The sequence below is a fragment of the Schistocerca cancellata genome, unplaced genomic scaffold, assembly GCF_023864275.1.
Source record: "Schistocerca cancellata isolate TAMUIC-IGC-003103 unplaced genomic scaffold, iqSchCanc2.1 HiC_scaffold_1044, whole genome shotgun sequence".
Lineage (NCBI taxonomy): Eukaryota > Metazoa > Arthropoda > Insecta > Orthoptera > Acrididae > Schistocerca > Schistocerca cancellata.
In genome coordinates, this window is record NW_026047044.1 from 7,501 (window position 1) to 17,500 (window position 10,000).

Genomic DNA, 10,000 nt, shown 5'->3' on the forward strand with positions numbered 1-10,000 from the left:
GCACGAAGGAGGTTCAGCGGGTTACCCCGACCTTTCGGCCTAGGAAGACACGCTGATTCCTTCAGTGTAGCGCGCGTGCGGCCCAGAACATCTAAGGGCATCACAGACCTGTTATTGCTCAATCTCGTGCGGCTAGAAGCCGCCTGTCCCTCTAAGAAGAAAAGTAATCGCTGACAGCACGAAGGATGTCACGCGACTAGTTAGCAGGCTAGAGTCTCGTTCGTTATCGGAATTAACCAGACAAATCGCTCCACCAACTAAGAACGGCCATGCACCACCACCCACCGAATCAAGAAAGAGCTATCAATCTGTCAATCCTTCCGGTGTCCGGGCCTGGTGAGGTTTCCCGTGTTGAGTCAAATTAAGCCGCAGGCTCCACTCCTGGTGGTGCCCTTCCGTCAATTCCTTTAAGTTTCAGCTTTGCAACCATACTTCCCCCGGAACCCAAAAGCTTTGGTTTCCCGGAGGCTGCCCGCCGAGTCATCGGAGGAACTGCGGCGGATCGCTGGCTGGCATCGTTTATGGTTAGAACTAGGGCGGTATCTGATCGCCTTCGAACCTCTAACTTTCGTTCTTGATTAATGAAAACATACTTGGCAAATGCTTTCGCTTCTGTTCGTCTTGCGACGATCCAAGAATTTCACCTCTAACGTCGCAATACGAATGCCCCCGCCTGTCCCTATTAATCATTACCTCGGGTTCCGAAAACCAACAAAATAGAACCGAGGTCCTATTCCATTATTCCATGCACACAGTATTCAGGCGGGCTTGCCTGCTTTAAGCACTCTAATTTGTTCAAAGTAAACGTGCCGGCCCACCCAGACACTCAATAAAGAGCACCTTGGTAGGATTTCAACGGGGTCCGCCTCGGGACGCACGAACACGCACGAGGCGGTCGCACGCCTTCGGCTCGCCCCACCGGCAGGACGTCCCACGATACATGCCAGTTAAACACCGACGGGCGGTGAACCAACAGCGTGGGACACAAATCCAACTACGAGCTTTTTAACCGCAACAACTTTAATATACGCTATTGGAGCTGGAATTACCGCGGCTGCTGGCACCAGACTTGCCCTCCAATAGATACTCGTTAAAGGATTTAAAGTGTACTCATTCCGATTACGGGGCCTCGGATGAGTCCCGTATCGTTATTTTTCGTCACTACCTCCCCGTGCCGGGAGTGGGTAATTTGCGCGCCTGCTGCCTTCCTTGGATGTGGTAGCCGTTTCTCAGGCTCCCTCTCCGGAATCGAACCCTGATTCCCCGTTACCCGTTACAACCATGGTAGGCGCAGAACCTACCATCGACAGTTGATAAGGCAGACATTTGAAAGATGCGTCGCCGGTACGAGGACCGTGCGATCAGCCCAAAGTTATTCAGAGTCACCAAGGCAAACGGACCGGACGAGCCGACCGATTGGTTTTGATCTAATAAAAGCGTCCCTTCCATCTCTGGTCGGGACTCTGTTTGCATGTATTAGCTCTAGAATTACCACAGTTATCCAAGTAACGTGGGTACGATCTAAGGAACCATAACTGATTTAATGAGCCATTCGCGGTTTCACCTTAATGCGGCTTGTACTGAGACATGCATGGCTTAATCTTTGAGACAAGCATATGACTACTGGCAGGATCAACCAGGGAGCTGCGTCAACTAGAGCTGAGCAGCCGGCCGCCCGGGAGTGTGTCCCAGGGGCCCGCGCGAACACGCAAGCGTCCGCTCAATTATTCTGCAAACAGGAGGAGGCTGAGCTCCCCTGCACAATACACCTCGAAACCCTCTCAGGTCCCGGCGGCGCGCAGCGCCGTCCTAAGTACTTGGTCGGGTTCGAGAGAGGCGCAATCGCCCGGAGTTAGGCGAGTAGACGCTTTAGGTGCGACCACCCGTGCTCCCAACTGAGCTTGCCGCTGCCGACAGAGGCCCGGGAGCGTGCTGTCGTGGCATTGCCGGCGGGAGACAACACGCGCCACCTACGGTGACCGGCAGCTCCAACGCCAGCGCCACAGAAGGGCAAAGGCCCCACGTGGGTGCCGAAGCGAACTCTCCCAGCACAGCGCACGTGCCAACACGTCTGCACAACTGCGATACAAACCACCAGCGAGAACCGCTGGGGCGACCGAGCAGCAGACGGCGTCGCGGCGCCGAGTGCCGGGCGGCGGCGCATCCTCAACGCACACAGTCCTCAATCGGACCAGCACACTGCAGATGTCCACCGCGCTTCGCACCGGGCCGGCGAGGACCCACTTTGGCTGCACGGCGCCGCGCGCAGGGTGCCCCGGCGCGCAGCTGCGCCGCCTGCCGCGTCCGTCGGCCGGCGCGCCTGCCACTGGGCGCCCCCACCAGCCGGCTGTAGCGCGTGCGCCCACGCACCGCGCGGCCAGCACGCCGGGCGGCCCCCCCTCACCGGCCGGGGACAGTCCCACCCACCCACAGCCGCGTATCGCTTCACACCCAGATTCACATTCACGTTCGTTGGTATGGTGGGGACCGCTTCGTAGCTGTACCGATCGTTGCCCTCACAGATGTACCTCCAGCAAGGACAACCGCACCACAACGGGTTACCAGTTGTTCATTTGCGTAACGTCACCAGTAAACGTACACGTCCATCCCCGTTTGCAAAGTCAACTATTATTGCATGCCTGCCTGTCAGGTGTCAAGACACACTACATCCGCTCACATCCACGCAACAAAATGTGCCCGACTAGAGGGCACGTGGAAGGTGCCCCCGTACGTATGCGATGTCCATTGCGCGACCAACTGTCAACCGGCCTCTGTAGCATGTCGCAGATGTGGAACGCGGGGCACCGTGCTATCACATTGTGTGAGAAGAGACTACTACGTCTGCATACACGCGCCACTACATGAACAGACGGCTCATGCTGATCGCCATCCACTGCGTCCATTACTCCCACACGTCTCTATGGCGTACCACACTGCAATGCAGCTGTTATGGGGAGATGACACGTAGCTGTGTACACAACATTCTGAGCGGGTTGCGGTTGGACAATACATTAATGTAACGTGTCATATGCCAATTACAGAGCAGGGTAAGGCACAACTTGGGTTAGGTTAAGGCACAACTTGGGTTAGGTTAAGGCACAACTTGGGTTAGGTTAAGGCACAACTTGGGTTAGGTTAAGGCACAACTTGGGTTAGGTTAAGGCACAACTTGGGTTAGGTTAAGGCACAACTTGGGTTAGGTTAAGGCACAACTTGGGTTAGGTTAAGGCACAACTTGGGTTAGGTTAAGGCACAACTTGGGTTAGGTTAAGGCACAACTTGGGTTAGGTTAAGGCACAACTTGGGTTAGGTTAAGGCACAACTTGGGTTAGGTTAAGGCACAACGTGGGTTAGGTTAAGGCACAACGTGGGTTAGGTTAAGGCACAACGTGGGTTAGGTTAAGGCACAACGTGGGTTAGGTTAAGGCACAACGTGGGTTAGGTTAAGGCACAATGTGGGTTAGGTTAAGGCACAATGTGGGTTAGGTTAAGGCACAATGTGGGGGTAGATTGCGGTACAAATTGCATTACATTGCGGTGCAAATTGCATTACATTGCGGTGCAAATTGCATTACATTGCGGTGCAAATTGAGTTACATTGCGGTGCAAATTGAGTTACATTGCGGTGCAAATTGAGTTACATTGCGGTGCAAATTGAGTTACATTGCGGTGCAAATTGAGTTACATTGCGGTGCAAATTGAGTTACATTGCGGTGCAAATTGAGTTACATTGCGGTGCAAATTGAGTTACATTGCGGTGCAAATTGCGTTACATTGCGGTGCAAATTGCGTTACATTGCGGTGCAAATTGCGTTACATTGCGGTGCAAATTGCGTTACATTGCGGTGCAAATTGCGTTACATTGCGGTGCAAATTGCGTTACATTGCGGTGCAAATTGCGTTACATTGCGGTGCAAATTGCGTTACATTGCGGTGCAAATTGCGTTACATTGCGGTGCAAATTGCGTTACATTGCGGTGCAAATTGAGGTAGGTTAAGGTGCAACACAGGTTAGGTTAAGGTGCAACATAGGTTAGGTTAAGGTGCAAGATGGGTTAGGTTAAGGTGCAAGATGGGTTAGGTTAAGGTGCAAGATGGGTTAGGTTAAGGTGCAAGATGGGTTAGGTTAAGGTGCAAGATGGGTTAGGTTAAGGTGCAAGATGGGTTAGGTTAAGGTGACATAGGTTAGGTTAAGGTGACATAGGTTAGGTTAAGGTGACATAGGTTAGGTTAAGGTGACATAGGTTAGGTTAAGGTGACATAGGTTAGGTTAAGGTGACATAGGTTAGGTTAAGGTGACATAGGTTAGGTTAAGGTGACATAGGTTAGGTTAAGGTACAAACTGGGTTGTGTTATGGTACACATTGCGTTGTAGTACAGTACACGTTAGGTTTGGGTACGGTACACAATGTGGTATGGGATGGCGTGTTGTGGGGGGGAGGGGGGGGGGGAGGTTCGTTGATATCGACCGTAGGACGTGGATGCCCGAGGCAGCGTCAGTGTGTCAAAGGAGTTATGTCACGTCGGGATGCGCTTTTCGCCAGTGAGAGGGGGCGAGCCGTGTCTGTGGTTGCGGCAGACCTGTGTGTTTCATTCCTGCCAGTGTGTTTGTGCTGTAAGACGAGGCAGTGTGGTGGTGATGGGTGCACCCCTGTGTAGGACATGTGTGGGTGTTGGTGGCTTCTCTGAGCAATTGTGGTTGTCGGACGAGTGGGGTATTCTGTTTTATGATTGGACCTCCCGGTCTGGTTATCATAGCGTAGTTGGTGTACTGTGGCGGATAGGATGCACCGGACGTTGGTCCATGCTGGTGCTTAGTAGTTGTATCTGTGTCTGTTACAGGCAGAGAGTAGTGTGTGATAGAGTGTGTGGCTGACGTGTGGTTCATTTTGTGTGTACGGACGTTCAGCATGTATAGGGGCATTTGCGTATATAATCTATCATAATCTATCTATGTGGGCCTGCATAGTTTACTGAGCAGTGCTGTGAGGTGACTGAACTACGAGTGACGTACTGATTTACAGCGGAATGATTGCCTTGTACCAAAGATGGAGTATCGGCTCTACGACAGCGTTGGCACCGCAGGAAATGGTCTCGTAAAACGGCCCTCCCACCGTCATCGTTGTGAGGGGTAGGGACCGCCTATATTCTGAGAGGAGCCCTGTTTGCCACTGGGCGTGGGGTCTCGCATCCTGCGGTTCAGTGCCCCCAGGGAAGCGCGCGGAGGTGGTGCTGCTGCTGCTGCTGCTGCTGTAGCAAGCGAGCTACTTACAGCATGTATAGGGACAGCGGGAATATGGCATATTCGATATAACTCTTCATGAAACGCAAGATATAGGGGCGGATTGCACGTTACGAGTGCGGGAAGAGTCCGCCGTTCATCCGCTGGAGTTGCGATTTGGGCGGTTGGGGTGGGGCACGTGCGGGTGCGGGTGGAGCGATTGTCGGTCGACGACTTCGTGCGACGCAGGCACAGGCGTTGGGGCTCCTGTGGTGGGCAGATGATGCAGGGTTTGTGGGTGGCGTCGGAAAATGGGCACTGTGGGACCTAGCGATGTCGTAGTCGGCGTGGCGTCTCATAGATGGCGGTATCATCGGTGCAGCAGGTCATGTTGCGGGGGACCTGCAGGTGGCGGTATTTTTGTTTGTGGTGCGCTCGACATGGTGGACGTAGTGTCGTCCGTTCCGCACGCGGCGCACGGCTGCTGCCGTACAGGTAGCGTGTTGCGCGACACGACACGCACATCGAAAGACATGCAGTCTAGTCGGTAATGATCCTTCCGCAGGTTCACCTACGGAAACCTTGTTACGACTTTTACTTCCTCTAAATGATCAAGTTTGGTCATCTTTCCGGTAGCATCGGCAACGACAGAGTCGATGCCGCGTACCAGTCCGAAGACCTCACTAAATCATTCAATCGGTAGTAGCGACGGGCGGTGTGTACAAAGGGCAGGGACGTAATCAACGCGAGCTTATGACTCGCGCTTACTGGGAATTCCTCGTTCATGGGGAACAATTGCAAGCCCCAATCCCTAGCACGAAGGAGGTTCAGCGGGTTACCCCGACCTTTCGGCCTAGGAAGACACGCTGATTCCTTCAGTGTAGCGCGCGTGCGGCCCAGAACATCTAAGGGCATCACAGACCTGTTATTGCTCAATCTCGTGCGGCTAGAAGCCGCCTGTCCCTCTAAGAAGAAAAGTAATCGCTGACAGCACGAAGGATGTCACGCGACTAGTTAGCAGGCTAGAGTCTCGTTCGTTATCGGAATTAACCAGACAAATCGCTCCACCAACTAAGAACGGCCATGCACCACCACCCACCGAATCAAGAAAGAGCTATCAATCTGTCAATCCTTCCGGTGTCCGGGCCTGGTGAGGTTTCCCGTGTTGAGTCAAATTAAGCCGCAGGCTCCACTCCTGGTGGTGCCCTTCCGTCAATTCCTTTAAGTTTCAGCTTTGCAACCATACTTCCCCCGGAACCCAAAAGCTTTGGTTTCCCGGAGGCTGCCCGCCGAGTCATCGGAGGAACTGCGGCGGATCGCTGGCTGGCATCGTTTATGGTTAGAACTAGGGCGGTATCTGATCGCCTTCGAACCTCTAACTTTCGTTCTTGATTAATGAAAACATACTTGGCAAATGCTTTCGCTTCTGTTCGTCTTGCGACGATCCAAGAATTTCACCTCTAACGTCGCAATACGAATGCCCCCGCCTGTCCCTATTAATCATTACCTCGGGTTCCGAAAACCAACAAAATAGAACCGAGGTCCTATTCCATTATTCCATGCACACAGTATTCAGGCGGGCTTGCCTGCTTTAAGCACTCTAATTTGTTCAAAGTAAACGTGCCGGCCCACCCAGACACTCAATAAAGAGCACCTTGGTAGGATTTCAACGGGGTCCGCCTCGGGACGCACGAACACGCACGAGGCGGTCGCACGCCTTCGGCTCGCCCCACCGGCAGGACGTCCCACGATACATGCCAGTTAAACACCGACGGGCGGTGAACCAACAGCGTGGGACACAAATCCAACTACGAGCTTTTTAACCGCAACAACTTTAATATACGCTATTGGAGCTGGAATTACCGCGGCTGCTGGCACCAGACTTGCCCTCCAATAGATACTCGTTAAAGGATTTAAAGTGTACTCATTCCGATTACGGGGCCTCGGATGAGTCCCGTATCGTTATTTTTCGTCACTACCTCCCCGTGCCGGGAGTGGGTAATTTGCGCGCCTGCTGCCTTCCTTGGATGTGGTAGCCGTTTCTCAGGCTCCCTCTCCGGAATCGAACCCTGATTCCCCGTTACCCGTTACAACCATGGTAGGCGCAGAACCTACCATCGACAGTTGATAAGGCAGACATTTGAAAGATGCGTCGCCGGTACGAGGACCGTGCGATCAGCCCAAAGTTATTCAGAGTCACCAAGGCAAACGGACCGGACGAGCCGACCGATTGGTTTTGATCTAATAAAAGCGTCCCTTCCATCTCTGGTCGGGACTCTGTTTGCATGTATTAGCTCTAGAATTACCACAGTTATCCAAGTAACGTGGGTACGATCTAAGGAACCATAACTGATTTAATGAGCCATTCGCGGTTTCACCTTAATGCGGCTTGTACTGAGACATGCATGGCTTAATCTTTGAGACAAGCATATGACTACTGGCAGGATCAACCAGGGAGCTGCGTCAACTAGAGCTGAGCAGCCGGCCGCCCGGGAGTGTGTCCCAGGGGCCCGCGCGAACACGCAAGCGTCCGCTCAATTATTCTGCAAACAGGAGGAGGCTGAGCTCCCCTGCACAATACACCTCGAAACCCTCTCAGGTCCCGGCGGCGCGCAGCGCCGTCCTAAGTACTTGGTCGGGTTCGAGAGAGGCGCAATCGCCCGGAGTTAGGCGAGTAGACGCTTTAGGTGCGACCACCCGTGCTCCCAACTGAGCTTGCCGCTGCCGACAGAGGCCCGGGAGCGTGCTGTCGTGGCATTGCCGGCGGGAGACAACACGCGCCACCTACGGTGACCGGCAGCTCCAACGCCAGCGCCACAGAAGGGCAAAGGCCCCACGTGGGTGCCGAAGCGAACTCTCCCAGCACAGCGCACGTGCCAACACGTCTGCACAACTGCGATACAAACCACCAGCGAGAACCGCTGGGGCGACCGAGCAGCAGACGGCGTCGCGGCGCCGAGTGCCGGGCGGCGGCGCATCCTCAACGCACACAGTCCTCAATCGGACCAGCACACTGCAGATGTCCACCGCGCTTCGCACCGGGCCGGCGAGGACCCACTTTGGCTGCACGGCGCCGCGCGCAGGGTGCCCCGGCGCGCAGCTGCGCCGCCTGCCGCGTCCGTCGGCCGGCGCGCCTGCCACTGGGCGCCCCCACCAGCCGGCTGTAGCGCGTGCGCCCACGCACCGCGCGGCCAGCACGCCGGGCGGCCCCCCCTCACCGGCCGGGGACAGTCCCACCCACCCACAGCCGCGTATCGCTTCACACCCAGATTCACATTCACGTTCGTTGGTATGGTGGGGACCGCTTCGTAGCTGTACCGATCGTTGCCCTCACAGATGTACCTCCAGCAAGGACAACCGCACCACAACGGGTTACCAGTTGTTCATTTGCGTAACGTCACCAGTAAACGTACACGTCCATCCCCGTTTGCAAAGTCAACTATTATTGCATGCCTGCCTGTCAGGTGTCAAGACACACTACATCCGCTCACATCCACGCAACAAAATGTGCCCGACTAGAGGGCACGTGGAAGGTGCCCCCGTACGTATGCGATGTCCATTGCGCGACCAACTGTCAACCGGCCTCTGTAGCATGTCGCAGATGTGGAACGCGGGGCACCGTGCTATCACATTGTGTGAGAAGAGACTACTACGTCTGCATACACGCGCCACTACATGAACAGACGGCTCATGCTGATCGCCATCCACTGCGTCCATTACTCCCACACGTCTCTATGGCGTACCACACTGCAATGCAGCTGTTATGGGGAGATGACACGTAGCTGTGTACACAACATTCTGAGCGGGTTGCGGTTGGACAATACATTAATGTAACGTGTCATATGCCAATTACAGAGCAGGGTAAGGCACAACTTGGGTTAGGTTAAGGCACAACTTGGGTTAGGTTAAGGCACAACTTGGGTTAGGTTAAGGCACAACTTGGGTTAGGTTAAGGCACAACTTGGGTTAGGTTAAGGCACAACTTGGGTTAGGTTAAGGCACAACTTGGGTTAGGTTAAGGCACAACTTGGGTTAGGTTAAGGCACAACTTGGGTTAGGTTAAGGCACAACTTGGGTTAGGTTAAGGCACAACTTGGGTTAGGTTAAGGCACAACTTGGGTTAGGTTAAGGCACAACTTGGGTTAGGTTAAGGCACAACGTGGGTTAGGTTAAGGCACAACGTGGGTTAGGTTAAGGCACAACGTGGGTTAGGTTAAGGCACAACGTGGGTTAGGTTAAGGCACAACGTGGGTTAGGTTAAGGCACAATGTGGGTTAGGTTAAGGCACAATGTGGGTTAGGTTAAGGCACAATGTGGGGGTAGATTGCGGTACAAATTGCATTACATTGCGGTGCAAATTGCATTACATTGCGGTGCAAATTGCATTACATTGCGGTGCAAATTGAGTTACATTGCGGTGCAAATTGAGTTACATTGCGGTGCAAATTGAGTTACATTGCGGTGCAAATTGAGTTACATTGCGGTGCAAATTGAGTTACATTGCGGTGCAAATTGAGTTACATTGCGGTGCAAATTGAGTTACATTGCGGTGCAAATTGAGTTACATTGCGGTGCAAATTGCGTTACATTGCGGTGCAAATTGCGTTACATTGCGGTGCAAATTGCGTTACATTGCGGTGCAAATTGCGTTACATTGCGGTGCAAATTGCGTTACATTGCGGTGCAAATTGCGTTACATTGCGGTGCAAATTGCGTTACATTGCGGTGCAAATTGCGTTACATTGCGGTGCAAATTGCGTTACATTGCGGTGCAAATTG

The 10,000-nt window shown here is 53.6% G+C and overlaps 2 non-coding genes across 2 annotated transcripts in view; both read right to left on the reverse strand.

Moving 5' to 3' along the window:
- The window catches only part of LOC126151159 (small subunit ribosomal RNA), a 1,909-nt gene extending 266 nt beyond the window's left edge, over nt 1-1,643 (reverse strand). Inside the window, exon 1 of the ribosomal RNA XR_007531847.1 lies at nt 1-1,643. This exon is cut by the window's left edge and continues 266 nt beyond it. This is a non-coding gene — a ribosomal RNA (small subunit ribosomal RNA).
- Nucleotides 1,644-5,769: 4,126 nt separating this feature from the next.
- On the reverse strand, nt 5,770-7,678 carry LOC126151160 (small subunit ribosomal RNA). Its single transcript, XR_007531848.1, has one exon. It is a non-coding gene; the product is annotated as a small subunit ribosomal RNA (ribosomal RNA).
- Nucleotides 7,679-10,000: the final 2,322 nt, after the last annotated feature.